Here is a 27,821-nt window from a genome sequence, read left to right as displayed (position 1 = left end):
CCAGCACTGACAGCGTAGTCTCACCATGGCAAACCAAAGACCACAGGTCCAAACCCTGAGGAGGCGGACCAGCCATACACAAAAAGGGACAGAAATAGTCCTGTCTTTTGTCAAGAAGAATTGGACATTTCTGTTCATCTGTTAGCAGGTAATTCGAAAGACTCTTTGTAGATTATCAGATTTTGGCATGAGAGAATAAGAATGATTCCTTTGCAGAAGGTTGTAAAGGAGCTCTAAAATGTATCCTTACAACTTGTTGTCTAAATAGTAACACTCTTGCACTTTATCCCCACCCCTGCCCCAATAACTGACAAATCTCCCAGAAGTGAATTGTGTGTAACATATTCCTTGTCTTTGTAAAAGCAGCAGCTTCACCATGAAATCTTTTTCTAGAGAAAATCAAAGTCAGAAAAACAGTGAAAAGAATAAAAGAAACCCGAGATAATCCTAAAAAGCAGCTGCATCTGATCTGCAGCTACAAACAATATTTATATGCACACTTAGTGCACAGCATAAGTAAAGTAGAAATGTGAAGTGGTCCAGGGATTTGAATATGCTTCCACATTTTGGTTCCTTTTCATCTCACCGATGCTAATGATTCTAATGTAGTACAATTATTTTTAAAATTATATGTATTTTTTTTTACCCCATTACTTTAATGTTATTCTGTTTAAAACCCATTTTAACATTGTTTTTATCTGGGATAATTTAGGACACCTTTCTGTGTGGTCTAGTTCATTTACAATCTCTACATATCAGTACTGCCTCCAGCATAATGTAATGTGAGAGGCAAATTAATTTGTTCTGAAAAAATTCAGACCTTGGGATAGAAAGTTAGAGAATAACTTGAGATGTTGAGTGGGTAAAAGGACTGGCAAACATAGCATGGGCACTGAGTCAGTGGTAGCGTTTGAACCTTACCTTAGACAAAGCATTATCATCTCACAGATTTATCTGTGGTGCATGTTCCTCTTTGCCTTGTTGCATTGTTTTGACTTCTCTTACCTTTGAAGGAGGATGAGAACTTTGGGACGTGGCAACTTTTCCAGGAATCTTGTTTGTATTTCTGAAAGGAGTACCAGTCCTAACATCAGGATTTCCATATCAAGTCTGGGTGTGTCTCAGTTCTTTCTTCTCTTTGCTAGTGCTATTTATTTCCTGCACGTGCTCTAGGAAAATTTAAGGGACTTTCTCTGGTGCAGATGTCCTAAATCAAACGTGTTTTTCTTTTTATATAATTCCAAATGATCAGAAACAGCAGAATTGTACAAGTGCTTGCAGGCAGGACATACATCCTCCCATCCTGTTGTAGTAAGCAAAATCTTCCATGTCAATTTAAGATGTTGACTACTCCTAAAGGCGTTTCTAATAGCAGTTTCCTGTTTATTGGGCACTTTGCTGTAGTTAGTTCCATACGTATCACTGATTCATACTATTAAGTTGTGAATTAACATCTAAATTGTGAACGTTACTTGGTGAATTGTCAAAGATAATAATATCATATACTGAAGTTAACATAGCATTTTAATAAGCAACCCTCAGGATAATGTGCTTAAGGGCTCTGCATGCTTTTCTGCATAAGTTCTCCCAGCTACTTAAGTGGGTAAACTCCAGATCATCCCCAGCACCAGCTACCAAAGCCTCTTGCTCTCTTTTACAGTAAGTTTTAATGGGAAAATAATATCTCAAACAGACTTGAAATACAGGATCAAAATCAGATCCAGGTGTTCTTTTCCTGCTGTATGAGGTGAACATGTAAAACATCAGTTTGGAGATACTACAGGAGGAGATGGAAGGCTGTGAAAGCAAGTTAGCTATGGGCACAGTACAGAGTAATTCTGGAATCTGCTGTTGACTTTGTCATTTAAGTTGAGTGCACAACAGGGGATAGTAGACATTTAATAACAGCTTGTGATAAACTAGGCATTGATGAAATTCTTGCTTTTTATTTTTTTTAATAGATTAAACTTCCTTCCTTAATTTTCTTAGTAATGAACACAAGAAATAAAATACTCTGTTGAAGAGGAGCTTGGAAATTGTTATGTGTGTCCTGTCTGGGATGATGGCCAGGACTGAAGTGTTTACCTCTATATCTTTGCTTTGCTTTTCCTGAGGCATTTGTGATGCTTCAGCACTTTAAGCAGCCAGGGAATTGTGAATGTGCATGCATATTGGGTGGCAAATGAAGAGATAGGCTGCTAGAAGAATTCTGAAGCTTTGAATGCTTTCACTGCTGATAGAGAAAACATTCGGCCCTGGCTAGGGATATTTCAGACGAGATGGAATATGTCCAGATTATGACAACCATAATCCTGCTATCTTTACAGCCACCTACAAAACAAAACAAAACCCCCCAAACCTGGAAAACAACAACAACAACAAAAATCCCACAGCATTTGAATTCACACTGAAGAGTAAAGGAACCAAGAAGCTTGGTGGGGGAAGTGGGGAGCATCTATCAGTTTGCGATTTACAGTACCAGACAGATTGTGCTGTGTGTTCTGGCTCTGGTGATAGATATGTTAAGTTTTGTCTTTCTCTTATGCATGCTGAGATAGAAGAAGGGAAAGCATCCATCACTGAAGAACAGTTGTTTGACAAAGTCCCATGGGAGACAGTCCTTCAAGGCAAGGGAGCCCCATGAGGGCTGGGCGCTCTCAAAAAATGAAATCCTAGCAGCTCAGAAGCAAGCCATCCCCATGTTCCAGAGAAGGAGCCGGTGGGGGAAAAAGCCAGCTTGGTTGAGCAGGGAGATTTTGGGATGCATCAAAAAGAAGAAGAAGGTCTATGAGCTTTGGAGGAAAGGGCAGGCGTCTTGGGTGGACTACAGGGAGGAAGTGAGATCGTGCAGGGAAAAAATCAGGAAGGCCAAGGCCCAACTAGAAATCAAACTGGCTAAGTCTGTGAAAGATAATAAAAAATCTTTCTACAAATACATCAACAAGAAAAGGAGGACAAGGGAGAATATTCAGTCCCTACTGGATGCAGAAGGAACAACAGTGACAGGGGATAAGGACAAGGCTGAGGTACTTAATGCCTTCTTTGCCTCAGTCTTTAATAGCAAGGAAAGTTGTTCCCTCTGTGTACAAACCCAGGAGTTAGAGGAGCAGAATGAGGCTCCGTGATCCAAGAGGAGGAGGTTAGAGACTTGCTTGCCCAGCTAGACACCCACAAGTCTATGGGGCTGGATGGGATCCACCCAAGAGTACTGAAGAAGCTGGCGGATGTCCTTTCCAAACCCCTTTCCATCATCTTCCAGCAGTCCTGGCTGACTGGGGAAGTTTCACTAGACTGGAGGCTGGCTAATGTTGTGCCCATTTACAATAAGGGTTGCAGGGCGGATCCAGGGAACTACAGGCCTGTCAGTCTGACCTCAGTGCTGAGGAAAGTCATGGAACAGGTAATCTTGAGTGCTATCATGAAGCACATGCAAGAGAACCGGGTGATCAGGCCCAGTCAACATGGGTTTACAAAAGGCAAGTCTTGCCAAACTAACCTGATCGCCTTCTATGACAAAGTGACTCAACTACTGGATGAGGGAGAGGCTGTGGATGTAGTCTTCTTGGACTTCAGTAAAGCCTTTGACACAGATTCTCACAGTATTCTGCTTCAGAAAATCTGAAGTCTGCCTCTGGCCTGGATGGGCGCACACTCTCCTGGGTTGAAAACTGGTTGGATGGCCGGGTCCAGAGAGTGGTAGTCAATGGAGTTAACTCCAGCTGGAGGCCAATTACAAGTGGGGTTCCTCAGGGCTCAGTACTGGGTCCAGCTCTGTTCAATGTCTTTATCAATGACCTGGATGAAGGCATGGAGTGCACCCTCAGCAAGTTTGCAGATGACACTAAGCTGGGAGGAAGTGTGGATCTGTGGTTAGAGGAGGTTAGTGAGGCTTTTCAAAGGGATCTGAACAGGCTGGACTGCTGGGCTGAGGCCAATGGCATGAGGTTCAACAAGGCCAAATGCTGGGTCCTGCACTTGGAGCATAACAACCCTATGCAGTGCTACAGACTGGGGGAAGAGTGACTGGAGAGCTGCATGGAGGAGAAGGACCTGGGGGTGCTGGTTTACAGCCGACTGAACATGAGCCAGCAGTGTGCCCAGGTGGCCAAGAAGGCCAATGGCATCTTGGCTTGTATCAGAAATGGTGTGACCAGCAGGTCCAGGGAGGTGATTCTCCCTCTGTACTTGGCACTGGTGAGACGGCACCTTGAGTACTGTGTTCAGTTCTGGACCCCTCACCACAAGAAGGATGTTGAGGCTCTGGAGTGTGTCCAGAGAAGAGCAATGAAGCTGGTGAGGGGGCTGGAGAACAAGTCTCATGAGGAGCAGCTGAGAGAGCTGGGGTTGTTTAGCCTGGAGAAGAGGAGGCTGAGGGGAGACCTTATTACTCTCTACAACTACCTGAAAGGGGGTTGTGGAGAGGAGGGAGCTGGCCTCTTCTCCCAAGTGACAGGGGACAGGACAAGGGTGGAATGGCCTCAAGCTCTGCCAGGGGAGGTTCAGGCTGGATATAAGAAAAAAATTCTTCACAGAAAGAGTCATTGGGCACTGGAACAGGCTGCCCAGGGAGGTGGTCGACTCACCTTCCCTGGAGGCGTTTAAGGAACGGGTTGATGAAGTGCTTAGGGACATGGTTTAAGGGAGTGTTAGGAATGGTTGGACTCGATGATCCAGTGGGTCCTTTCCAACCTGGTGATTCTATGAACAATCTAAGAAAAAAAAAAAAGGGAGAACAAGAAAGCAGTGTAAATTAAGAAACTCTTGGTAATTCTCTCTTATTCTTATATCATAAATGAATCCAATACATTTAGGCTAGGAACCTAAATTGTCTAAAGTTTGTTGAAGTGTTTCACCCTCTCTCCCCACTCCTGACATCCGCCCCACCTGTCCCTTCTCTCCCCTCTCCAACCCCGTACTGTTAAAGAACTTTCTCTTCATTTGCAAAAGCAGCCTATGAATCCATTTTTTCCTGATGCATCACAATTAAAATTAATAGACTTGCTCAGGATTTAATATGATCTCCTGTCTTTAAAATGTAGTGATCTCCTGTCTTTAAATCATTCTGGAGCATTTAGGCTAACAAAGTGGACAAGCTAGCTTGTGGAATAAACTGACATAGGTGAAAAGTTGCACAGTTGTTAAACACTATACATTGTAATGGCATGTTGTTGGAGTATTATTACTTCAGTTGCACAATTATGAGAGCCTGCTGCATATTAGCAGACACTTTCCTCATAACCTCAAGCTATATGCACTGAGTTATTTTCCTCTTCAGACTATCATCTTGGATTCTCCCAGACTACATATCATTTATTTTTTCTCTGTAGCAGTGCATGCTGTAGGCAATAGTGAGTGTAATACTTTCTACATTGTTAGGCAACGAGCATTATCAGCAGCTGCAATATTCAGGATTAGTCTTTTCGTTATTATTTGGCATCTGCAATACCTACATGAATCTGTTCAGTCCTGTTTCTCCAGAAGGCAGCTGGGCTCTGGCTGAGAGAACGAGACCATAAAGCTTTCTCAAAATTGTCACTTTACTCAGGAGTTCATTCTTAATTGGAACTGCAGCTTTCACAATGCAGTTCACTGGGATATATAAAAACTTGTGTTTATTTAAAGAAACTGGGATATATTAGAAGACATCTTTGCATTTTATAATGGTGAAATGGGGACAGAGCAAGGTTCTCAAGGCTGTACCACAGATCAGTTGCTGAGCCAGAAATATAAACCAGATATTATAACCCCAAGCTTCATCTTTGGTCTGCTAGCAAGCAGATGTCTCTGAATTAAGTATGCTATAGAAAATATACCAGCTGGTATCCTGCAGTACAGAAAATGCCTTTCAGAATAGTAAATAAAAACCAGTTTTTTCCTGGGGATTTTGGACCTTTAGAGAAAAAAAATGTCATGTAAGCTTTGCTTGCTTTTTTAAAATTAGATTGAAAAGGTTCACTGGCTTTTGCAAAAGGTGAGATGAAAGGTAATGTATTATTTTATGGTTGCAAATCTAAAGATGCTTTTGTGAAGGATTTATCTCCTGTGCTACCCATGGTTTTAGCATTACCTTTCTTAGCTTAATTTTCTAAATAAAGTAGCCATATACTGGTTAATTAAAGAAAGGGAGGAGATCTTTGGTTTCACGCAGACTTAATGCGTAGATTACAGCATATTCTACTTGGCTTTTTTTCCTAAATTGGCCTACAGATTGAAGAACTTAAATAGCGATCAATGAGATTTAAGATTTACATGTTAGTATCAGTTTTGAGTGTGCAACTTAAAAATCAGAATCAATTAGATAGGACATGAAATTACTTGGCAGAATTCCAGAAGAGGATAATAGTTTATGCCATGGGCAGTTACTTTTTGCAGGGCGGGTGAGGTGATATTGAGACTATTTTTCTTACAGGTGAAAACTGCAAAAGAAAATGAAATACGGAGTGCAGTGTTTTATTTGGGGGGAGAAAGGAGATTTTTCAAGAAGATCATTGCATGATATTTCTCCTTCTCCCCTCCCCCCCAAAACAAACAAACCCAAACTCCAAACATGCATACATGCACGTACACAATTACACTCTTGTGTATATAATGCTACAGTACTTAGTAATTCTCTTCATTGACTGTCATTATTAATCTGATTTTGAAACTCAGGCTCTTGTGTGGTCAGAGCTAAAACAACTTGGTTGCAAGGAGTTATTCTTGTTAGTATCCTAGAACGTGAAAAGTCTGTCTGGATTATCAATCCAGTGAACTTCAGGTTCAGGAAATCAGGTAAGAGTTTGGAAACACGTAGACATCAAATGCAAGTGGCAACAGAGCACTTGAAATTTCCTATAGGCTTCAGTGAAAGACCAGAAAAGCACAAGGATAAATGGTGTCATGCTCTAAAAGAAATATTTTCAGAAGTTGTTTCGCTGTCAAACTCAAGGAGATCAGAGTTGCATCAGAACTGATTTATTTTAAATAAAAATAGTTGTGTAATTTGCAGAAAGTTGGACAAAGGCCAGGTTTTCCCCACACTTTGAAGTCTTCATTAAAAACTGACTTCAGGGGGAGCAAGATGGCAATAATCTTTTCTTTACTACTGTTTTTCTCCATTTATGCCATTTTAAACTGGGTAACACTCTTCATTCTGTCAGCAGTCTTAATAATGTATTGTATTTTAAAAATTACTATTTTGGGAATCATCGTGGTTTTTGGCAAGAACTAAATGCTGCTCTTGGACTATAAATCTGTGGTGGTTAGTTGGAAGGTTAAATTTACACTAACATGTCTTGTCACTTTGACCTAGATGGAGTTAAAACAAGTAAGTAGGTCAAGTTCAGCGGCTTTAAATGAACTGTTATTAGTCAAATCCCTACAAAACCAAATAAATGTTCTGTTATTCTGTTTTATAGTTTTCAACCAGAAAATTCTGGCTGACTGATGACTTCACGTATTCTGATCTATGCTTTCCTGTCAGCAATACATTTTCTGTCCAGGCACTGCAGTCTCTGTGTTTGTTCTTATTTTCGCCTAGTGGAGAAAGTGATAGAGTAAATAGAGTTAAAGCTGTAGGTTATTCATTAATCTAATTGCCATTATTAAGACCTTCCCCTTCAGAAAAAAATGAAAAAAAGGTGCCTCAGTCTGTAATACAGCTATCAATATAGACAATATGACCAGGGCTCATATTCCTGAGCATTGGCATGTGTTACAGTGAACTCAATGAGTCATACGTTATGGGACTCTTCTTTTTCTTCTTTTCTCCAAAGATGCTCTTCATGTGGGCTGTGACTGTCTCTTGTTCTGATTGTGTTGGATTTACCATGTCTATGAAGTAAACCTGACAAATTCTGAATGAGTCAGGTCTGCCACTTATATGATTTCCGCATGAGATCGTGTGTATGTGTGCGTATGTCCACAATTCTTCATGACATGGAGCTTGTGTTAAGCAAGCAAGGGAAAATGCTAGAGCTTAAGGGAGTCCTGGTACAGCTCCTGTTCTGTCCAGATGTGACTTCGGAGTTGAATGGGAAGACACATCTATGAAGACCTGGATCTTTAACAGTCTTGCACATGAAGGAGTATGGATGCAGGTGTAGCACTCCATACATTGATGTTCTGCACTACAGTACGTGTTTGGGATGTGTTTCTGTGGTCTCGAACAGTTGCGGCTAGGACACCCTCAAGGATGTTGTTGATTTTCAGTTGGTTCTGGTTTTTTTCCCTAAAAATCCCTACTTTTATTTTTTTTTTAATTTTACTCAATACTGTGATTTGAAAGGCATATAAACAAAATATAGCTTTATAAAAAGGCTATTCCTATTTCTTTCATGTTCCTCATGCCTAGATTTTGCTTAATAATTGCCGTCTTTCCACATCTGTTCTTTAGGCCATTAAAAAAGCTGAGTTTAATAAGATCTCTTCCTTGTGTGAGAACCTCTTCAGAATGAAAAGAGAAAGATGAGTAGTAATATTAACTAGCATACATTATAAGGAGAAATGTTAGTTTTTGTAGAAGGAGCACAAGGTTGTATATGGCATCTGTTCTAACCATTCATCCTTGATTAATCTCTCAAAGTAGGATATATTTGCATAATACAGGCACTTTTTGGAGGAAGGGAAGAGGAGGGAGGATATTTGTGCTTTGTTGTTATTATTATTTCCCTCCCTCTCTCAATTTTGGTATGCTTCCTGTTTTAAAATTATTTTTCTCTCCTGCTGCTAAATAGCAACAGAGGCAAAGAATTTGTTCAATAGTATTTTAAGCAGTACATAAAGTTTATTTACGTGCTCAGTTCTCCTCTGTCTAGATGGTGAGAGCACTGAAGTGGGGCAAATGCCTATCTCCCTGGTGCTGCTGACACTCCTACCTCGGCCCTACTAACATCAGCAGAAGTCACTTGGAGCAACTTGCCTAACTCGGGTTGTGATCTCTGTGGAGGAAAAGCTAAGGCTGGCTGGTGGAATGACGTGGGGCAGATGTGTTCTAACTCCCACAGTGCCCTTCTTTTGCCTTGTGAGGTGAGCAATGGTTGACATTAGGTGTTCTACGCAAGTCCTGGGTGCCTGGGCAAGCTCCCAGCTGACTGGGTGAGGTGGGGTTGCGCTGTGGCATACTGCCTGGGCGGTGCCGTGAAGCTAAAACAGAAGCTGGATGTCTCAGCATGCAGACAACCCATGGTGTCTAGACACGCTATGATTAGTTCTTTGCTTAATTCAGTGTGTAGCCAAACTTCTTTCTAAATATACTAGCCAGATGTGAGAGTGGTGCCTGTATCCATATGACATTGAAGGCTTAACTGCATGTGCACTACCCCCTGTGCCCCCACCAGGTTTAATCATACCACTTGGTTGTACCGGTGACTTCAGTACCATATTCTAACAGCAATGGATAACAGCACTCCTGTGTGTTTACCATTAAATCTAGCAAAGATTTCTGGAATACTTCTGTTACTATACACCTTTGTATATTTTTATCCATTTACTGAAGGCTTTTTTCCCTTTTTCTTTAGTTCTGGGAAAATAAAATGAGCCATGGGTGAATTTCTCTCGTGTGCCTGTATTTATCACTGAGAGTAGGCTAAAACCAGCAATTTGGAACGTGAGTTTGGCTGTTGTATTGCCTGGACATTTTCATGAAAGTTTTTGTATTAAAAGGAAACTGGTCTTCAGTTTCAGAAGTCATTTTGAAAGAAAAAGGTAGGAGACAGAAGCAGGGAACACAAAGCAAACCATGGTTATATATACCCTCCCCCACAAAAAAAAACGATGTGGTTTTTTTCAGTCAGTCCTCTGATTTCGGTGGTTTAATTTATAATTTCTGTAAGATTGTTTTGGTGTGGGCTGTGTAGGCTGAGTTAGCCTAACTTTAGCTTAACTAAATTAATACTTAGGCTAATTTCTGGTGTTATGCTATTTATAGCATATACTAGATTGTGCCTGATGACGGTGCTGCTACTGCCGTGGGAAGGGGAAGACTGCCATATTAAGAAGTGTAAGGGAAGCAAGACATGTATCTGTAGAAATCCAAGCTTTATGAGTTTGTTTCTGTGTTTGTGCACGTTTTCCCCGTATCATTAAGGTGAATCCAGGCTCTGCTTTCCAGTTTTGTCTAGGTTAATTCTTAAGATTAGAATAAAAATAAACTTGCCAAAGCTTTTATTTTGCTAAAATAAAATCTGTTACATTTGTGTAGAAATACGAATCATGAACCAAGTGGTGAGGGGACAGTGGACAGGTTGAAGTGTGTATGGAAAGTGCTAGTATTGTCAAATCTGTTTAAAAAAATTGAGGTATACAGCAGCCTTTGTAATGTTTCAAAGCACAGTAATTCAGCTGCTCATTCTGGTGTAGTGAGTGCATACATAAAATCACTAGCATGTTGCATCTTAGAGATGGGTTGCTTGTAGTTGTCTATAGAACTTACTGCATACGAACAGTTATAATTAATTACTTGACAGGCTGAATGTCTCAGAGTACTTTGTCATCAATGTGTACTGGTGACGGGTAGTTACGCTGAGGTATTCAACTATTCCGTGGTAATATAAAAGGCAGAACTTGGTCCTTTTCCAGGACTTAAATTTGTCCTTGCTGTTCTGAAAAGTGGGAGGCAAAGAAAAGGTGATGCGATATCTTCTCAAATATATAAGCTTCACCTACCACCTTGGACTATGAAATTCACAGTAACCTTCCATCATTTAGCTTCGGTTGATCGCTGTGTCGTGTGGAAAGCTATCTATATCTACACTTCACAACTTCTACATCAGTGTTTGACATCGCTGAATTTCTTGGAGGGGTGTGTATATGTGCATGTATCAGATAAATTCTTAATTCTAGAAGGAAATGCACAAATTTTAAAAGTCTGAAGTTCTTGGTGATAAGGAGCAGGATGTTTGTAGAGAAATTTTGATGTAGTGAACGTAAATCGAGATCTTTTGTCTAACCTGGTGGGTTCTTCCTGCTCATGTAATGTTTCCTTGATAAAAATATTTTTATGCAGTACTGCTTATGCTTAGATTTCCTAAGACTTCTGTAGGTCAGAACACTGGAAAAAAATGGCAAGCATTTCCAGGTATCTAATGTAGTCAGTTTATATAAGTGAGCAAATGGAGTGGAACAATGACTCCTTTTTGCCTCATGCCTCTGATTAGGTTGAAAGGTGAACTGTTGATTGCTAGTGTATTTGTTCTGTGTATTTGTTCTGTAGACTTTATCAATCAAAGAAATAAATGCTTAAATTGGATGGACTATTATTGGTTCTTACTTCTGAAGTGAACTACCCTTTTGTTGAGGTATTGAGAGAAAGAACCTGCTATGTGATTCCTGTCTTGCTGTTTCAAGTAAAAAGAACACTTGTTTGATTAGAAGTTCCTTCATTTCACTAAAGAAAAAAGCAAGATTTTTTTTTTTGTATATTACTTTTGTCTTTGTCCTTCCTACAAAATGGATTACTATTTTGGAGTGTTCTTAATGAGACATCTCTTTTTTTCTTGAAAGTGGTTTTTTTATTGTTTTGAGACTTTAGACAGTAACTGTTTTTCTCCTGAACTTTCTATTTTAGGAAAAGATTAAAGAATGCTAAGGTTTTGCCCACCTGAATTTTGACATGGATTTCACTTGGGGCTAGATATCAGTCTGTATTTTAGGTGTGTTTAATTTTAGTGGTGGTTAGGGCACCAAGGGTCTTTCTTTCAGTGAAGATTTTTCTGAAGTTTGTATGTCTCATGGATTTTGGTAATTCTGTAACAAGTTCTCTGATTCTCATCCTAAGCTGCCAGTTATTTTAGAGAATGTTTTTTTTTCCTGACTCTTTCTCTTTGGTTCTGGTTCCAACCATGTAGTTCAATGCCTTACATTTGTAATTTATTGTCTTGAAAGACAGATATCTATTTTATGACTGTTATAAATGTCTAGGAATTGCTGATGAATTCTCTTCAATACCTATTATTTCTCTTTTATATTTCCTCTTCTCCTAGGAGCTTACAACGTAGACCAAGGACCCCACTGTGTTAAGCTCTGCACAAACGCTGAACAGAGGCGTTAATGATTACAGAGGGATGGTGACTAAAAGGTAGGTAAGAGACTATATTTTGTTCAGAGGATAGCTGATGATGTCATGGAGAGATTGTAAGAAGCTGCCTTGAAAAAGGCCTATAAGAAGTCTTTGTAGACCATTACAGATATTCTACCCTTCTTTCTGCCCTGCCCTACCCTAAGCTAAGGAAATGCAAGAAATGGAAGCTGGAGGAATGCAAGGAAAACAACTTTCAATTCTCCTTTCTTCTCTTTAATTATGCTTGACTTCCGAAAGGAAAACTAGTAAAAATGAAGATATTTGTTTAAAGAAAAACTGAAAGGACAAATGTAAGAGTAACATGTTTGTAGGTAGCAGAGACTCTTTTTCAGGGTGCTGTTTTGGACACACAAATGCTTACCATCAGTCTAAAAAAGACTTGGGAAGAGTAAGCCTGTATAGCTAAATGACAAGGTAGAGGAGACTATTAAAAGCAAGAGGACATCTTAAGAAAAAGCTGTGGCTGTGTTCAAAGAAGGAAATAGGACCAAAAATCCCTTTATCAGGCTAAACAGAAAATGAATAAATGCTTTTTCCAAGAACACCAGTAGCAGGAAGCCAATTTTAAGTGTCTGTGAGGCCTGCATATAATGACATTATGAAATGAATAATCTGAGATAAGGCCATGGAAGAAAACTAAATAATTATATTGTGTGTGCTCACCACTGAAAAGTGTGGGATGGTTCCTGTTTTAGAGCCCTTCTTGTGGGAGGCTTATGAGGTTGACTTTCTCAGCTGGAAGCATTTGTAAGAGAAATTGTGGAAGAAATTGCATGTTTCCAATTTAACTTATCCAGATGTAGCTTACCCAAGTTTTTAAAGAAGGGAAGAGTGAAACAGACCAGCTACAGATTGTGGCATGCAGCCTCTTGCTTTAAAGTGTCTCAGCAGCTGAAAACTTGAAGATGATGGCATGTTTTAGAGAGTGTTCATGTGGTATTGGTAGTATAGAAACCTACAGGCCTCTTGTTTAAACTGAGTGGATTAATAAAAAAAAAAATGATTAGTGACTCTTTTAGAAAGGACATTGGATAAACACGATGGAGGTATGGAGAAGAAATTGATCTCTGTGAAGGGGAGCCTGATGAAGAGAAGATTTAGAAACAGCTTAACATTAGCCTTCAACTATTTGAAGTGTCCTTACAAAGATGTTGGAGCCAATATTCTTAGAAGTGGCAAACGATGTGACAGGAGGTTAACATATACAGACTGCAGATGGGAATGTTCTGATTTGGCATTGTAAGAAAGTCTTTTTCACCAGGGGGGTAGTTCAACACTGGCACACATTATGCAGGGAAGAAGGGTCACGTTGCTCCTGGTGGAGGCTTTCAAGTCTTAGTTGGATAATGCTACAGCTGACCTGATCTACTGCGGCTTTTAGTGGTTGGTCAGACTGGATGACTTCCAGAGATCCTTTCCAGCCAGCATTTCTGTGATTCAAAGGCAGGTCTTGCTAAACTGTTGTGGTCCTTTGAAGGAGGTGACCGGCATGCAAGCACGAGGGATTTTATGAAGTATTTTTTGACTTAAATTAAGAAAAGGCATTTTGTATTCAAAGTCCTCGCAAAAAATTTAAAAAGGAAAAAGAGGCATGGGTTAAGGAGAGGACTGACAACTGTGTAAATAACTGGTTAAATAATAGAAAAAACATTGGTGGAAATATGAGTTGGAATTCACCCGTGGATTTCCCCAGAGGTCTCTGTTGGTACACAGGGGCATCTTCGTATTCATAGGTGACGTCGAACAGGAGTGCGGTGACAAGCTTTGTTTCTGAAACCAAGTTATTCAGGGCAAAAGAATGGAAAATAAAAGGGAGTAGACTGAAAAAGTGCAGAAGAACCTCCTAAACCTAAGGATCAGTAATGGTGAAATATATTGAGATGGCCTGAGATCTTGAGTCTGGAAGCAGTAATTAAATGATAAAAAAAATCTGCTCTATACTTTTGTAGCAGTCAAAAAGCAAATTTATATCAAGAGTTGCTTTGGAAGGAAAGAGATCAAAATATCATTAGACCACTCTTTACATCTGTTTTGCATTTGAGTCTTAAAAAAGGTATGCTCTTCTGGTCCTCTTATCTCAGAAGAAGGGAACTAGAACTGGAAGAGGTTTAGAGAAGGGCAACGAGGGTGAGGAAGGGTAGGGGATGCAGAAGGCATTGGTGGAGCTGCTTCCATTCAAGAACAACTAGATAGATGAGTCTCTAGACTTAAAAAGGAGATAGTGGCCACATGCTAATGCTGGAGATCTATAAAAATCATATAAGCTGTGAGGTGTGTGGATGGGAAGTGAATACTCAGTGCCACCTTATTTTTGTTTTAGAAGAGATAAAGACAAGGGAACAGTTTCAAAGCTAGGAAAAGAGGTTTTTCTTTGTATAGTGTGCAAGTCAGTTCTGAAATTCCTTGCCATGGGATGCTGTGTGTTGATGCGTGGGTATAAAGAGCTGCTGAACAAAGTTGCAAAGGGAGGTGGAGGAAAAAAAAAAAAAGATGACAAACTAGCTCTACATAAGGAAGCTTCTGCACTGTAAATTGTGGAAAGTTGTGTGGTGTTTTGAGGGGAGTGGAAGAGAACGTTTTTATGACTGCTTTGGTTTTCACTGTTCTCTTAGACATTTGCTTTTGGTTGGTCCTGGAGTCAGGGTAGTGGGTGAGGTTAAACATCCAGCCTGGCCCACTGTTGCAGTTCTTATGTGCTATTTTATAAATTGGAAAGTTGCAGAGTGCAGTCCCAAAAGAGAATTCTGTTGATAGAAATATGAAGCTGTTAATGTAATTTGAAGTTTTGCACTGAGCTTGGACACTTCTGCCTCATTGTAAGATGAATGCTTTTTAGCTTATTTTGGCACTTGATAAATTAAAATTAAATTTGTCTTAATATATTCAAGCTATTTCATTAAGAGTTCAAGTTTTAGTCCAAAAATCTCACTTTTTTTTTTTCTTATGTTCTCTGAACTGTGTGTCTGACTGAGAAATTAGCAAAACACCTTTTCTCACTACGTAAGTTCTGGTGACACCCATCTCAGCATAAAGACGGTAGACTGGAGGCAGAGATGAGCAAGATGAAATGAGATTGAGCAAAACCTCAAGAGATTACAAGGAAAATAAGAAAAGAGTACTGAACTTGGCGATAGTTTTGTATTTGTGAATTAGCTTGAGAGGCAAAATGTTAGACTTACATTTTGATGACCAAGGGGGCAAGACTGAAAGTGACACAGAGTTGCATAATTATAGCAGTTGAAGTGGACAAAACAGAGAAGAGAGAGGATAGTGGGAGATTAGTGGAAAATTATCAAACTGAAGAAATTAAATGGGAAGATGTAGGCAAGGTTGGGAAACTACTGAGTAAAATTCCTAAGAATTAGCAGGATTTTAAGAGTTTAGAGATGAGCAGATGCTGGGAATGAAAGAAATAATGTCTCTGGTTTCTGATCAGTGGTTTGTGGACCTGAGATGGATTGGGTTGTGCCAGTATTAAAGACTATTTAAATTTCCTGTACCAGTGATATACTTCTTCTGGGAAGTTTTCCAAGGGGACTTGAAATCAAAAAACGTGGGAGGGGAGAACAATGTTTTCTCCTTAAATTAAAGAGAGTAATTGCTCTTGGTAAAGAATAGTAACAAAAATGAGATTAAATCAGCTGAAATGGAGACTCAAAGGATTTCTGAGTAGCATGGCCAAAACTTGCAAAGAAAAAGATGATATGAATATTTCAAATAATGATGTACACAGTCCTGAATAAAGAGTATTTTTCTTGCGGGAAGAGGGGGATGCAGAATGCAAGTAGTTACAAGGGAAAAAGGAAGAGAAACATAACAGAGGTCATTACCAATTAAAAGTATTGCTTAGGTCAGCCATTTCCCTACCCACCTAATTCTTTGAGCTAGTCCCTCTGTGAAGGAGAGCCCTTCCTCGAGGCCCTTCTAACTCTTCTGGTGTCTTCCTTGTGGCACTGTGTGTATGGTGGTGGGAATTTTCCCTTTGTGCCAAAGTTTCCCTTTGTGACAGGCTTGGGGAATTTTAACGAGTAAAGCATAACAATGAAAGGCTTGTTAGCAGTAGCTGTTTGGTAAAAGGAACCTGCATTGCTTCAAAGCAGCAATAGCAATTTCAGTGGGATAAAGGAGCTCCATTCTCTTTTAGAAACTCTGTGTCTGGTATACACTGAGCTGCCAACAGCTTTGTACTGAAATTAGGAGTTGTGCTGTACTTGACTCTACGTATGAGGTGGAGGATCAGAGAGGGATAGATGAGGTCATTGTGTCTAGTTGGAAGACTCTTTGTTTCTTGCTACGGGGAATGACCCTCTTCCCATTGAACTTGTTAAATCTTTGAGCTTAATGATAGTTAGAAGAAGAGTTTTAACACGTATGTGAACCTAAATGGTCTTTGATTTATAAATTTATATTTTTCGGGTTTTTTTTTTTGATTGCCTGAAGTCTCGTGGGTTGCTTTCTCTTGTCTTGGTCTTTGAAAATGTCAAACAAATTTGTAGAAAAGCACACTGTTTTGAGACTCCTTAAGCTGTCTCTCAGGTTTATCTAAGTTTGTTACACTTATATGGGTTTTTTTTCACCGTGAAACACAGATTTTGTACTTACAGTGTGTGCATTAATGTACTGTGTATAATATGTTCACTCTGGAAGCCCTTTCTGCCACACCACTGCAAGCAGTTAGAATTATTTTTCACTTGGCTTCAGGTTGCATCTTTATAATATATGGTGGAATCTAGTGCTGGAAAACATGCAGGATTGACAGCCCTGGAAATTGAAATACCCGTTTATCCATGGACTAGATAGCACAGCCTAGCCAGAGTAAACTTTATATCTTGGCAGTAAGATTCATTATTAACCTGCTGAGATGACCTCTGCTTCATTTATTTATGATTTACAGAGGACTGAAGGTTTGCAAAGACTTTGTTCAGTGATTGTGTCATGTTTCAATTTCTGTTTTCAATATCTTTCTGTGTTTATTACAGAATAAATACAGATTTGTCTTTAAAAACCAAAAAAAGTATGAACTCTGCACTGGATTTCCTATGTAAAAGAGATGTTTATCTATAGTTATATTGTTAGTTGTAGAAATTGATACGGCTATAGTGATTGAACTAACATATGATAAACCATCATCATTTATATTCAAAAAGTTAACAATTTAAACCACAGTCACCTTCATGGTGACTTTAGCAATACAGAGTTTCTGCTACATCACTCTGCGACTGTACCATCCACATCATGGTGAAGTGGCATGAAACGGAAGACAGAGTTGGAGAGGTATGATAGGATGAAGGGAACCTGTTGCTATTTCCATGCTTTTGGAACTCTTAATAGCATGCAAGTCTCATCCTCTCTCTGGAGTGAAGCATGCTGAGGTAGAGCACAGCAAACACACTTTGCTAGAAAGTTTGTTAATACTCTTCGATAAATTGAGTATTATTCACATTTTGAATCTGTCTTCTCGAGTTATACATTTCCTAACGCTGATGTAAATTGCTGATTTTTCACCTGGCCAGATGCATACAATATCAGCATTTTTCTTATTTTGATTGGTGTTTTTTGTGCCCAATCTCTTTTCCTTTTTGCCCCTTTCTAGGTCGAATTCTGCATTTCATTATTACACAGGTCTCCTAGTGGAAAGGCTTTGCCTCTTCAGCATTTTCCTTCTGGGCTCTTTATTTTGAATTCCAGCAATTCCTTTCCATAGACCCTTCTCATAGCTATGGTGCTTGTATCTTTCTCCACCACTTCTATGTAAGCTGACACTTTTCTGCTCTGACTTGATAATTTTTCAAAACAGCACCTGCAGCCGAAGGGCAGGTTTTAGTTAGACTTTCATTTGTCAACCCTTTAATTTTATTTGAGTTTTTCCTTATATCATTGACAGAGGCCATTTACAAGAGTTTTGTGTGTTTTAGTGGTTGGTTGGGTTTTTTTGTGTTTGGTTTTTTTTTTAGTTTTTGTGGTTTTTTTAATGGCCATTTTTCTTTTTCCTTCTTTTTCTAGAGCTTTATACTTGGAGGGTTATTCTGGAGGTAGATTTAACAAGTTTTTCTGTAGCAATATGCACATGACATGAAAGTAGAGAGTTGGTAAATAAAGGAGAAGGACTTTTAACTGCAAAAGGATTGTGGAAGAGCAGAAGGGGTGGAGATTGTAGGAAATCAGAGCATTCTTTCTATTATTGACTGAGAAAAAAATAAAACAAATACAGGAAAGGACAGGTAGTGGTTTAACATTTTAAAAGAATATCCACTCCTGCTGATCAAAGATGGTTTTGGTTGCCTCACAAAAAAGAGACACTGATGTCTACAGTGACTACAAAGCTGTAGGTGTGCCAATAGGTGTGCCAATAGGCCTTGGTTTGTAGGGGTTCTAATGTACTTACTCTGAGCTCCACCCTTCCTTAGGGCATAGTGGAAGGTGGCATTCATACAGTGGGGTAGCTGGTCACTTGTCTTGGGACACATCAAGAAGGAATATGCTATTTCACAATCACTCACAGTATCTTGGATACAAATTTTCTAGCTTTCTTATTTACTTATATGTGGTACGTGCCATGACTCTGCCACATAATGTACATGATGGGCACTGATGGGTCCTGTCGTTATCTGCCAAGACTCTGTGATGACAAAGAGATGAGAAACCTGTACAAGCCTCAGTTGCCAGTGAGAAGATGCTTTTAAAAGATACTGTGAAGAAGCACTTTAGGAGCTGAGGTCTTGAAATTGAATTGGCCTCTTTGCTTCTTTTAGAAATGTTGCTGGAGAGGTGGGAAGAGCAGGGCTAATTGTAGTCATGCAGAGACCTTTCTCCCTTGTCTTTAACTCGCCCTTTTCCTCAGACATCAGTACATCCAGTGCGGTATGCCAAATTTTTGTGTACCTAAGCAAATAAGCAATGAGATTGGTCTGGCTTGTAATGCATGCATTGGTTGGCAGATCTGCAGCTCAGGGTGAAGTAAAGGAGTGGACTCATTAATGTGCCATCCTCCTTGATGCTGAAGAGTCAGTAGGATCTTGAGATACCTTATAGTGAATCATGTTGCTGGTGCATGTTCATAGCCTGGGTTAGCCAGCACCCAGCTCAGGACTGAGACGGCTCTGTATAGCTCAGCAGAAGCAGGTTGTTGTGTTGCTTCTCTGCAGAGTACTGTGAGAAGGAGAGGAGGAAGCTGGGCTCCAGTGGAGAGTGAGTGGAAAGGTCAAGATATGTGTGTGGAAGGAGATGCAGTGTGATCTAATGGGTGCTGTACCTTCCCTATGTACAGCAGCTGTGGTGCTCTTAAAAATGCAGCCGGTGGCTGGTTTCCCTTTGGCACAGGGGATGACTGGAGGGAGAAAATGGTGCCAATCATGACTGAGCACACAGATCTCAGTGTTGAGGCATGCTGCCATTAGCTGATATGTGACTAAGCTTTGATACAACTGACTGCTGGGAAGACCTATCTTGCTTGGGAGCTAGGGTCTTTGCTCAGACTGTGGTGCAGGGATAAAGACTTGGTATGGGAGAAGATCAAGGAGCAGGCTCGCGAAGTTAATTGGAAACTGTACTGGTCTACCTGCGAGGAGTACCTTTGCTTATTGCTGTGGGCTGTTGTCCAAGTGGGCAGGTGGTCCTCCCAGAAAAATGTATGAGGTTCAGCTGTGGTGTGTCAGTGTGTTGGTGATGCGGTTCTTTGTTCATCTCAGGAAAGGAATTTCTGCTTGTGCCATGTGTGCATTTGGTTATTTCTTTTTTTCTTTTTTTTTCTTTTGAGGAATGCCATATGTAAGGTTGTGAAGATTACATAAACTAGTGCAAAAAAAGGTGTAGGCCATATTATGTGGCTTTTGCGTATAGATCTTGGTGGTTTTAGGCAGTTCTAGGTAATGGTGTTCTGAGTGCAGGTCATACAGCTTGCTTGACAGTGTACTGGAAAGCTGATGCAGTGGCAAGTGAAGGTTTCCATAGGCTATTGCTATGACACTAGTGAGTGTGCTGTGTGATGTAAAATTTAGGGATGGCCAGGAAGTTTTTCTTTAAGCAACTGTGGGGGTAATAGAAAATTTGGATGCAAGAACAGCCTAAGAAAGCTGAAACATTGCCTTTATTATTAGAAATAGCTAAGGGAAGATGTAATCATCCTACATGTTTCTAGGTGACTTTGACACATTTGATCTCTAAATGTTGTATTCCTCAAAAAGAGGAGTCTAAGGTATGTTTCAGCAGATGCAATCTGCGCATACCTACTGTATGCTTATAAGATTCCAAAGTGATAAATGAAAAATGATGGCTACAAAGCTATGGAACTCTAAAATGATTTTGGATATAATGGAGACATCAGTGACACTTAAAATAATTTAGTCTTTGATTGATGGAAACTGTCAGCCACTGAGAAACTATTGTGAAAGATGTCACCAAACAAATTGGATTTTCACAACACTGTTAGTTTGTGCAACAATCTTACAAAATAGATTTTTTTCCTGAAAGCTCTTAGATGGAAATCATTAAAAAGAGCATTATTATTAACAATTGGATAAAACATGAAAATATAAATAAGTTAAAATTACTTTTAAAGACAGTATTTCAGACTTGGAAGCAACAGAGTATATTTATTTTATATTATTGAGAAGTAAATACACAGAACAGCATAACGTATATTCTGAAGGAAGCCCCCAAGATGCTTCTATGTGTTGAAACAACTACGTCAAGAGTCATTCATCATTTAACTTTAGGTTATTCAACATCTCCTTATTCATTGTTTGAGCAGTTAATTGGGTGTGTTCCACCAGATAGCATATGACTTCTGTTGTGTCAAGTTTTACTACTTCTGAACAGACTAAAAAATAGAATTTAAATTTTTAACAGCTATGTTGGAAGAAGAAAATCCAACCATGATCCATGGACCTTTGTATGTGAATGCATAAGGTTTTTAAGTATAAGCATTGTATTCATTTGGAACTTTGACTTTTCTTTTTGAAGATTCTGATGTATTGTTTATTTTCCCTTTAGAATGGTCTTTGAAAATTTTTGTGCCTTCTGAATATTTTTTCTAATTTTACCTGGTTTATTCTAGGAAAGAATTTATTGACTCAGCCTTTCACGGAAAGTGTAAAATACCTGTATGTGGATTCAGGATTTAGTGAAAAATTAATGAAAGGTGGATGAGTTTTCAGGAAGCCATGATTTTCACTTCAGACTTACTATTCCAGGATTCTAATAACTTTGTCAGTGTTTCCTGTGTTTCTAATAGACATCTTCAGAAAACAACAAAATTAGCCACACAGTTAATATTACTGATTAAAAAGAGGCATGTTTGTATGATGTCTGAATTATCTGGACGTTAACGCAATTTAATGTGGCTTAGAAGGGAGCTGTGTGATATTTCTGTTGCAGTTCTTAAGTGAATCAGAGATTGAAATGCAAAATCTAGTACAGAAGAGTGTCATGTGGATCAGTGCATCCCCTATGAGCACTATTCCCTATAATCATGCAATTAGAAAGAACATTAAACAGTGCTTTCATTTGTATATTAAATCTTTTTAAGTGTGTGAGAAAACTTTTGCTGACATATATATAACAAATCTAAATCATCATCTTTGCAATTGTAATGTTAAAGAGTAAGGGAAGTGAGATAGCTTACTTACTCTAGGCATTTTGTATAATCCATGCTGAGACGTTGGATGGCTCAATCCACCTAAGCATTCTCTGTAGGGTACTCTCTCTATTGCTTATTCAAGAACTGAAGGAAGAATTAATATACTTGGTGAGATAAGTGGGTGTTTTGAGCACTTACCTTAATAGAAAAGCTATGTATACATAACTAGCTAGGGAGCAGAAGTGTTCCATAGTGGTAACATAGGATTGGGGGAGCTCTGTGCTGCCTCACTTCTCCCATTCCTTCATATCAGTCTGCTGTGCCTTGCTGTCACTTAAACTGCTGCTGTAACTAGAGACTACATTGGTTATTGATGCAAAGATTGGTGGCATGGGTGTGAGTGGATTTGATATACAAGTATAAGTGTGTTCACCTACACTGTGTTTTGGTTGTCAAACTGTGACCACCATGCATTTGCTGGAAGCTGTTAATAACCACTGCCCTTTAAAACTGTACCGAAGAACTGCAGGGCTGAACCCACTATGAGAATGAGAAATTTGCCTGTATTATTTAACTGAAGCAGGCTGTCGCAGTAGTTATTTCATGACATTTTGGAGTTCATCCAGCAGTTCTTCTAAGTAGTGACTACTTAAATATAATGTTTATTTTGGAAGTTTGCCTAGTATTAACATGCAGAATATCCACTAACAGTTTTGTTTTAGTAGTACAAATTTTATCCTTTAGATTGCTGAAGCATTCTGTTAAGTCCTTAGGGAAGCTACATCCTTAGTACTATAAAGTACTTTTTTTACAGTGACATACAAAATGGCCGAAAACTGTTTTAAGTTGAGTATAAATTTTTTAAAAACCCAGCTATGTGAAGTTCCTGTACTTCTGTCTTCCTTCTGGTTTCTCTTATATCCATGCATGAATTTTGGCATGTTTTCCCATACAATTTACAAATATAAAAAGAACGGCCAGATGGCTACAGCAGTAATCTTTGATATGATGGTCTTTCTTAATTATTCAACATGTACGACTTCAGTCTGTGTGTTGCTTATTCCCAATTTATATAGAATGCAACAGCTAATCTTGTATTGCTTTTGTATTACCTTTTTACCTGCTTCCATCAGACTTTCCTTCACTAAAAATTATTTGTTATACATGCTCAAGCTTTTACACAAATTTTTCATCCAACTCTAACCTTCATCTTCTTCATTCTCCCCTCAGCTGATAAAACTTCCGTCTTTCAGTTATTTTTGTTTTTCTTATGGCTATCTCAGTGCATTGTCTTCTGCTGCTGTGCTGCATGGATCTCCTCCCAGTCCTGAACTACTGCCTTTTGTTCAATCAAATAACGATTTTAAACCTGTTTTTTAATATAGTTTCCAGTACAAAACAGTTAAAAAAGTTGTGAAGGGAAAAGAAAAAGATGAGAAAGCATCCTAAGCTAGAGTATGTCCTCCTTCTCCTATCCTGCATCATACTTGAAATTGGGTGGAGCTCACAGTAGACAGCAAGGCATGCGGGTGGCTTTCAAAGCATAAGTTTTTGTAATTTAAGAGTACTTTTGGTATATGTGTTTCAGAACATTGTTAATGCAAATAAATAGCCACAGCTTTCCTTGTAGTTGTGACTCTGTTACTGCATGAATTCCTAATTCCTAGTGGGGAAATTTCAAAATTCATTTTTTCCATGAGCCCTTTTTATCCAGGGAGTACAGATTCTTTTTTAGCAGAAGATTACACAAAGTAGGTTAATAGTAAAGCTAGGGAAGAATAGAGTTTGAAGGCTGTTCAAGAAATTTCATCATTGTAGTAGTTCCCCTATAGACTGAAACAATTTTTTTTCCCCTAATAAAAAATATGTGAATAGTTTTGTATAATCAACATAATTACATAGCTTAAAATAGAGGAAAACTCAGTGCCACAAACTGAGGCTGCATTTGCTAACAAGTATAATTAAAATAAGTGTTAAAAATGATTTAAAGGTCTGGTCTTTGCTTTTCTTAGTAATTCCTGTTTTAATGATGTGGACTAGCATACTTTTATTCAGGTTTAATGAGTAAAAAAGGTTTTTAGTGTTTAATTTTCATCTACTGAGGTGTAGGAATATATAGTATAGCATCTTCGTTCAGGGGCAACATTACTAGGTCTTGTAAGGTGTTGTTTTAAAAAATGTTGTCCACGGCTTTATATTTTCTATTTAATCTCTCAGAATCGTGCCAAGGATGTTCAAAAAGCATATTTCTAAGGAGCACTAACAGTGTTGCTGAAGAAATGGAAAGCAGCTTCTGAAATGTAATTTATCTCACGTTTTGTGATGGCTTGTAGGGAAGTCCAGTTAATGACTATATGATTCTGTTGAAATTGAGGTCTTTGCTGACTCAGCCATAACCAGAAGACAGGTATCTTTCCAAACCATAGGTCTTCCTACTAGATGGGTGAAGGAGTATTATAAAAAACAAAGTGCCATGGACTGTCTAGTCTGGATGGTGTTTCTCTTTGTGGTTGCAACTCATGTACTGTAGTATGTGCTTTGTAAAAAGCCATGTAACAGATTTTCCTTGTCTTATGGTCAGATGCATATATTCACTTTTCAAAAGGCTTATGAATAACTCATAAATACACATATATGTACTATACGGCAATACAAGTAAAAATACAATCTATGAGTGTTGTGCAGTGCAGAGCTCAGATCTTTGCAGAACATGGGAATGAACTGCTTTGCTTGGTCAGAGATGTATTCAGACCAGTATCTGGTCTCTGTCAGGAGCAAATGGCACACACCATGGGGAAGAGGTTAAGATGCCAGCAGCAGCTACTGGGACCTTTCCTGGATGCTGTTACACTATCAGGCCTGGGAATTTCCTGAATTTCACGCTGCAAAATCGGAGTGTACAGGTATTTCATAACCACCTGTGGGTCCTTTTTCTGATCATCGGCCCAATGCCATTTTGAAGTTATGTCATTTTTTAAAATCAACAGGAATCTGTGGTAAGGTCTGTCTGCTGAAATGCTATTACTCACAATACATGGCAGTATATTTTTACTACAGAACAGCTTGCGTTGTATGCCATGTTGATGGTGTTGACCATCTTTTTGGTCCCTGAGGAAACGTGTTTGGTTTGCCAATAATAGTACCAGCTGGAAAATGAGCAAGCAGTGTGGTAAAGAGAGAAAGGAGAAATGAAATGCAGGAATGTCTATGCAGATCCCTGAATTACTGCAGTTCTTCACTCTCCATATCTTTTCCTGCTCTAGATGACACTTCTCTCTCCTCCTGGTTTATTTCCTCTCACTTTATGTCTTTCCTTTGTCTGTTAAGTTTCCTCTGATTTTCTTTCCAACCTTTTCTCTACTTTTCAGACCATTATTTGCAAATAATGATTACAAGTTTGGTTTTTCCATTAAAGTTATTTTGCAAAGGAAAATCTGTTGTGGCTTTATAGTATGTCTGAGGAGGAGAATCCCTTCTGCTGTCTCAGGCTAGCTTCTGATGGCCAGTCTGAGGATCAGAGTTCAATGGATGTCCCAAGCAATGCATGGGGGAGTGTACTTCGCTGGCTGTGAGGGGAAGGGCATTAGAAGTGGTAATCTGGGGCTTGAAAGGTGGCCAAAAAGGTCCAGGAGCTAAGGGATAGTTAAAAGAGAAAGGGATATGAAAAAAAAAAAAAAAAAACAGGCTCAGATTTTGCTGGAATTTGGGCCTAGTTTGCGCTGTTTTGACTCCTTTTTTTACCTCTAAGCTGCTTGTGGTGCTCTTCCGTGTGAACCCACTGGATTGACTGGTGCTTGCTGAGAGAGCTGCGATCCACTGGTGCTAAACCCCACTGATGAGGTGGACATGCCCATGATGTGGTAAATGATATCTGAGGTGTTATTTCAAACTTCTTGCTTCACTCAGGCCACTGTACTTGCGTTAGTGTTCCCTTTGTGGAAATCACGAATATTTCAGCTCCTTGAGCAGCACTGGAGAATGAACTTTGATGACAGATTCTTCCTTTATAAGTTGTCACCATCAACTACAGATATTTGGCAGAATGTCACTATAAATTTGAGGATTGATTTTTTGACTGTTAGTCAATGACAGCTGATGGGTAACTGACTCTTGTAGATCTTAACATTCATGCCACAGCAGAAATGACAGTCAATATTAAAATAAAGTTGATACAACTCTGTAATCAGTTTGTTAATTGAAGCTGGCTCTGTCTTTATGAGAATGCAAATTAGAATATGCTACTCTGCTGCACAGCAAACAGTCTACATTGCTGGGTCCAGTGATGAGACATGATAGTGTATGGCTGGATTATTTCAGTGAAGAAATTCTATAGCCTCCAGTCTCATCTTCATGTTTAATGAGGTGATCTTTGAGCTGTTGCTGTAATCTAATTGTATATCTGAGTGATATACAAATTGTTTTTTTAAAGCTCTATTGAGTAAGGAATGTATTTCAAAGTAATTACATTATAAAGAAGTATAGCATTTATTTGCACTTTTGACAGGGAAACAGGATTAATCACTATAGAAGAAACAACTGGTTGGGTTTTTTGGAAGCAAGATTTAAATGAGTTTTGATATTCATTCACCTTGTGTCTTTGTATTATGAGGAGAAGGATGACTGAAAAAAAAAAAAATCACAGTTCATTTGTGAAAAAAAGTGTGTCTTAGGCATTCATATTTTTCACTGGAAGAGAGGCCAGCACTATTATTTTAGACTGACGCGGCCTTTCTTGATGCCTGTGCCACGCCTCCATCACTTTCTCCTTTTGGGCTTCAGGGCTTGTCACTAGCGGTGTTGCCAAGACTGGACAGCATCTTTCTTTGAACTCATAATTCCATTCTAATGAACCCATACAACATATAATCTGTTTCATTAGACAAGTCCTTTTTTTTCAGGTTCATGCTTGAGCAAGAAGATGCATGTTACGCAGAGTAGGTAGTTAGCATGAGTAAATTTCTATCAAACTTTTACTGTTTGCAAACCAAGAAGGATAGTGAAGCACTCAGGGGAAGTGGAATGGGTCTCCCACAACAGATGACATCAGCAGGATCTCTGAGAGTAGACATTGGTGTACATGTAAAGAAATCCCAGACTTCTATGTGGATGCATGTACCCAGAACCAGTTCTGAAACTGGCATCTTTTAATTATGCCAAACTCTACTGTTTGTATACTCATATTGACATAAATTCACTCAGAATTCAGTTAAACTGACACACAATCAGAAAAGATAATAATGTGAAAACAGCTTTGCTGCTGGACAGGTGTAGTTAGTGTGGCACCTCTCTTTTTTATAGAGTATTATTATAATTAAATGAAAGGAAACATAGTTTGCAATTCAGAGGTAAATTATACTTCCAGGATGGATATTTTAACTGATCTAGAAATACTGACATCCTGATTATTTCATTTTAAATATACAATTTTAGTACCTGGGAGGAATAGTCTCTAAAGAAATCTACTTGGACCTAACATTAGCAGTTACATGCCTTGCATCCTAAGTTCAAACTTCTCTTTAGCAATAAGTATGACTTGTTGGCTCAGATAAAATAGAAAATCTTGAATTGCTTTTTTTCCTTTCTCATCAAATACTGCTGAAGGAGAAACTAAGTAAGCCAGCCTGTAAGTAGCCTGCCTTTCCAGAGGATGCTGTCTGGATTTAGAGGCTGAGGAAAGGCATTGCTGTGAAGGAATCTTTCCTTCTGTTACTGAGTTCTGTACACAGAGGATAGGTGGAGAGAAATCTTCTCAATACCTGTAGGATACAAGACAACAGACCTGTCCACATTTATATTTTAGATGTTATTAATATGAGGATTTGTTCCATGAAAGTCAGTATCCTTTTAGTAATGGAAACCATGGCATTGTAAATATTTACAGATTTAGTAAGAGTATGGATCCTTTTCTTTCTTTCTGGGGAAACAAGACTGTCTTTTTATTGTGTCCTGGGTAGAGTTGATGTTTTAAATCTGTTTGGGATACAGCAGCTTGATTAAATAAAGACCATGGAGCTTCATTTACAGCCAGGGAAACACAGAAGGCTGATTTTCCCATACAGATGCTTCATTTTATTCTTGTTTAATTTCTATCCAGTATATTCACACATTTGTGGGTATTTCTGAGACTTTAGAAACTATAAGAAATAAAGTTTATAGTTCTTTAAAGTGCAAGTAGCATATTCCTAG

The 27,821-nt window shown here is 38.9% G+C and overlaps 1 protein-coding gene across 6 annotated transcripts in view; it reads left to right on the top strand.

Moving 5' to 3' along the window:
* SEMA5A (semaphorin 5A) overlaps positions 1 to 27,821 on the top strand; it is a 331,622-nt gene that overhangs the window by 74,755 nt on the left and 229,046 nt on the right. For 4 of the 6 annotated variants that reach the window (XM_054059836.1, XM_054059835.1, XM_054059837.1 and 1 more), the window contains exon 2: positions 11,961 to 12,055. The gene's annotated coding sequence lies outside the window, so the exon portion shown is untranslated. Of the gene's footprint in view, positions 1 to 8,884; positions 9,007 to 11,960; positions 12,056 to 25,399; positions 25,496 to 27,821 lie in introns of those variants that run through there. The other 2 variants (XM_054059839.1, XM_009570295.2) reach the window with 2 other exon arrangements.

Source organism: Cuculus canorus, chromosome 2, assembly GCF_017976375.1.
Source record: "Cuculus canorus isolate bCucCan1 chromosome 2, bCucCan1.pri, whole genome shotgun sequence".
Lineage (NCBI taxonomy): Eukaryota > Metazoa > Chordata > Aves > Cuculiformes > Cuculidae > Cuculus > Cuculus canorus.
This window is presented reverse-complemented; position numbering and strand designations above follow the sequence as displayed.